The following is a 5,000-nucleotide window of genomic DNA, read 5'->3' on the forward strand; positions in this document are numbered from 1 at the left end:
TATCTGCTTAAAACAAAATCACGTACAACCAAACCCCTTCACCCTATCGCTCTCTCTCTCTCTCTCTCTCTCTCTCTCTCTCTCTCTCTCTCTCTCTCTCTCTCTCTCTCTCTCTCTCTCTCTCTCTCTCTCTCACTCACTCACTCACTCACTCACTCACTCACTCACTCACTCACTCACTCACTCACTCACTCACTCACTCAATCACTCAATCACTCAAAATATTCCTCTTAAGTTTTCTCCATCCACTTCTACCTTCTACATCCTCGTAACGAGTCTTTATCCGTTCATTCTGCTCTAGATTATCCAAAAAGAGATTGAAGAGCAGAAATATACGGTTTGTTTTCGCCCACTTTCACGGTCTCCTCACCCTGACCATCGTCTGCCTCACTTCCACGTGTCTCACTCTAACTATTCTAACATTTGTGACGTTGCGGACACATTTCGCCGAAGAAAAAGCCAGTCTCATCATCTCCCTCTCCCTCATATTCTAACTCTGATCCAACAGCACCACATAACCATCCCTTCATACAACCAGAGGTAAGAAAACGAAGCCTTCCCCTATTTTCTCCCTTAATCACACATCGTCTCGTCACAAAACGGATTTGTCGTGGTGATTGGCAAAGCACCTGGGGGGCATCAAGCGTCGCCCTCGCGTCACACTCTGTTGGGCTGATGGGAATTTACACCACCTCCATCAGATCCTCCCTTCGACTCCTTGGCATTGGGCCAAGTTCCCTCGGGCGAGGGCACAAGTTGTTCCGCGGCCACTGCTAGCCCTTGGCGCTTCGTCGTCCTTCACAGTGGAAGATGACCTCCTCCTCCTCCTACAATTTGGATATCAACTTTTCTTTACCGCGTGGAACAGAACGACATAACATTTATAGCCTTAACTACCGCAACCGTCAACCTCGTAATGGCCCAAAAGGAAAAAAAGTAAATGTAATTTCCCTTAATTCGTCTGCCGCTTATTCGTTAAATGGGTTTGCGAGTGTACGTGTGCATTTATATGCATATATATACATATATATATATATATATGTATATATATGTATATATATATATATATATATATATAATATGCACGCTTTAGCATTCAGTGACAAGCTAAAACCACATCAGACTTCTTTGCCAATCACCTTAGTCAACTTCTCATCACATTTGTTGTAACTCGCCTGAACTGCATTTCGTTGTCGCAAAACTGTTTCTATCAATGAGAACAATATCGCGCCGAAGAGGTGGAGTCATAGAGGCGGCGTAACCAGAAGACTGCAAGTTCGAATCCCGCACTCCTCTCCTATTCCCAGAAGCAGTGACTGTTACGTGTCCCAACAGTCTATAACTTACCTAGGACAAAGGTGACTGCTTCGGCAGCAGCTCCTCAGGGCCTCCTGGCGTGGGTTCCTCCTTAGCTAAAGGAGGGATGGTAGAAATTAAAAAATGATCAGCATTCTTTTTCGAATAAAAATTTGTACCCAATCGTAAAACATGACAGTGAGTCATCAAAATCCTTAAACGAAGCAAAAATCACTTGGGCGCGTGGTTCTATGCTGAAAACCACAAAGGGAAATAATAGGCTAAAGAATAAGCGTTTTTGTCTATTCAGACATCTTTAAGGACTTAATAGACGAAAGTGCTCGGTCCATAATCTATTATTTTCCTTTGTGTTTTCTACAAATACAAAGTCCTTAAAATATTGTTACCGTTTTAGTGAAGTCCTAATAGTATGTATCAACACACTGAAGCACGAGCAAATTAGGAAACCAATCTTGGTTTAGTTGTAGCTATGATTTCTGTCTCGTATCCAAAAGAAATCCAGCCCGTCGCATTAGAACGTTTCTCTACGGTGCCAGCATGCAAGTAATTGTCACTAGCAAATGAAAATGTCAGAGTGGAACGATAGGGAATAAGATAAGATAAAACTTTGTGAAAGCACACTAGGCAGTATTATATTTCTTTTTCAAAAGACCGCACAGTAACTCATCCATCGAAAAGTAGAAATGCTAAATAGAGTAAGAGCAAGATGTTTTTGCCTGACCTCATCTCTTTGGCTACCGAGCAGGTCGTACAGAGTGCTGGGGGGGAGGGGGGGAACAGAACAAAAGAAAAATTGTCTCCCACGCAGTGCGGAAAGGGGGTTTTATCATCCCTTCCCCTCTTTCCTCAAACGCGCCATGAATGCCTGCCCCAACATCCAATGAGAATGCAGTGATGTATGAAGGCTCCCTCGTAAAATCAGCTCCAAAAACGAACGGAAAATGCAACGTGGCCTGAGGGAGTAGGTCCCATGTGTTCATTAACCATCGATTTATTAGTAGACCTCATAACGCGCCTATTCCAAACATGCGCATCAGAAAATCGTAGACCCTAGCTATGGAAACAGGTTATGTCAATACTTGGAAAAATCTATATCTGATCTTGGAAACTATCATTGTTTTTTTTTTTTTCTATAATCCATGATTAGTTTGTTCGTGACATAGTTGGAGCTCTGTCGGTCTCGGTATGATCAAGCAACAAATTTCATTACATTCTCGAGCTGTGTAGTAGTGCAGGGAGGGTAACAAAACGTTAGAGGTCTCTTGTTACATGTGTAGGTGACCCCCAAGAACTTCAGTGGAGCTTGAGGTCGGCGTTTTCCTCGGAGTCGTAGATTTGTGACTTGAATGATTTATTTTAGGACTAAAAAAACAGAGCTCTTCGTTTCATAAATTTTCGACAGAGAAGAAATTCTCTTGTTGACTTTGCAAAAGACGACAGCCAATTTTGTACTTATGAATAGAAACAGATGTACAAATGATGAGAGGCTACTTGGATGGTTTTGGTCTGCATGTCCCCAAGCTTGGTAAGACTGGGTCTCGGCGACTTGGCCAACTCCTCCATTTGATGAACGACTGATGCATCTGGAGGCGTCGAACAGTATCAGCACTTTCCTGCTGAAAATGACGGAGACTTTGTTGTCTTTTGTTCTACTCCACATCTTGTATAGAACGTCATGCAGTGACTCGGCCAGAGGTGATGGGCTTCACACACTTCCATCCATGAAACGTTTCGAAGAAGTGTGAATCATTATATGAACCAGGAAGCGCAGAGGTTCCGCCTTCCTGTCTAACGAGACACCATGTTTGAGTCACTGAAGAAGGGATAGCCATATTTAACGCACTGACGTCTATTATTTAATAGGTCTGCTTACCAGAATACTGGAGAGAGGATATGTACGATTTTGGTGGTCTTGTTGGCTAGTGTGATATAATTAATTTTATCAGAGATTTCTCTGAACTTGGCGAAAGTTAGGCTAACAGAATTCTAATTTGGTTTAAGGTGGCAGTTGATAGAATCAAGGAGGTTAATGGGAAAGGGGGTAGTTTAGGAGGATCTAATGAAGCCAGACTGATGGTGATCAATATGATTCTAGACAACGCTGAACGCTAATCTAAAAACAAACCAAGTTAGGAAAGGTTGTAAAGATTTTAAGCGTGAGCTCATCAGCAGTAAGGCGCCATTTGCGGCTGGGAATTTGGGGTGAAACAAGTCTCCTTTCATTCTTCTGAATGCAACATTGATGATAGAAGCGAGTGGGTTTGGAAGTGTTCCACAACTTAGTTTAACTATCCCAGACTTTTTGATAACTTGAAGTTCTTCTACCAAGAAAGAAGGAAGGAAAAGTCAAGTATAGAGACTTAGGATGACGACGGAAGAGTGGTTGTTCATCTCGCCTACAGTCTCCTTCAGAGATAAATGAGCAAGAGACGATAAGGTCAGCAAGTTTTCGCCCTCAAAGTGAAACATGGAAGACTTAGGTTTTGTCCTCAGCGAAACCTGGAAGACCCACGGGACACAATGAGACTATTGCTGTGGTCAACTTATGGATCAATGGAGCCTTTCCACTGAGTTTAGGATGACATGATTACCTCTGAAACAATTACAGTATGGCTGTCTCGAAAAAATTAATCTAGCTTGCCTTCCAAAGCTAATTTGATTCAGAGAGCCTCAGAAGCGTGTGTGGCATATTCTTGGAAACTAGTATTTTGCAAAGGGCAGGATTAGTATGACTGACTAAACATAAGAATTAGCTTAGATTTTTATATGATCGGTGTTTTGCATATAAATCGGGTTTGTACGAAATAGATTAGTTACAGCTGCAATGGATTTGACTGTGGTGTAAGATAGCGCCATATTTCTCCCACTTTTTACCAAGAGAATGGCTAGTCTTAATCTAGCGTACTTACTACTACTACTGCATGTTCTCATTTCCAATGTGACTACAAGAGACGAAGTATTAAAGCATGAGGATTAACAACAGTGTATCTGACTCGGTCAAATAAAGTAGCGTATGGGACAAAACTAAGCCAAAAGTAAAACGATTATTTTTACTTTTTGGTTTAAGTTGGTTCTACATACAGGTAATATGGACTTAATCAAACCAGGCCTATTTCATTTCAAAACAAAGCAGCACAGCAAAACACAAAATGCTGTAAAACAAGTTTAATTAAACTATACAGGACCAGTTGATCCCATTTTTACCCTCTGTCTCGGTGATCAAGCTCTGTCCTTCTCCTCCTGTCTTCCACCACCTCTCTGTAAAGAAGAGGTTCCTGGTTGGTTGTGGGAGGAGGAAGTGGCTTATTCGCCAAGGTAGCCAATTGACAGTTTCCCCACCTGCGTGTTCATAGTATACCCATCTTGCTCTTCCCAAATATCACGTAATCTATCGCAAGATAAAGTTATCCATAAGAATCATCTTTGTTGCGTAGTTACTACATGCAGCACCCGGATGCCCGTCCTCCTATCCTTCCCATCCTAGCATGAGACGAGGTGAGGGATTCCACCCGATATATTTCTTGCATGAAGGCGTAGTCCCCGCGTATTTACACGTCCCCACCCCTCCAATCAGGCGATGAGGTTCTTACCTGCCAGGAAAAATAATTTGGTCTGTGTGTTGTCAGGCAATCAACAAAAACACGTTTTAGCCCGTCTCTCCGCCCCCCGCGTCCACTGGCGGC

The 5,000-nt window shown here is 42.5% G+C and overlaps 1 protein-coding gene across 5 annotated transcripts in view; it reads left to right on the top strand.

The window, feature by feature from the left end:
- The window catches only part of cpx (synaptic transmission protein complexin), a 446,894-nt gene that overhangs the window by 411,411 nt on the left and 30,483 nt on the right, over positions 1-5,000 (top strand). The gene's annotated exons all lie outside the window — the stretch shown is intronic.

This window comes from Oratosquilla oratoria, chromosome 20 (assembly GCF_046742065.1).
Source record: "Oratosquilla oratoria isolate Oo_2021 chromosome 20, ASM4674206v1, whole genome shotgun sequence".
Lineage (NCBI taxonomy): Eukaryota > Metazoa > Arthropoda > Malacostraca > Stomatopoda > Squillidae > Oratosquilla > Oratosquilla oratoria.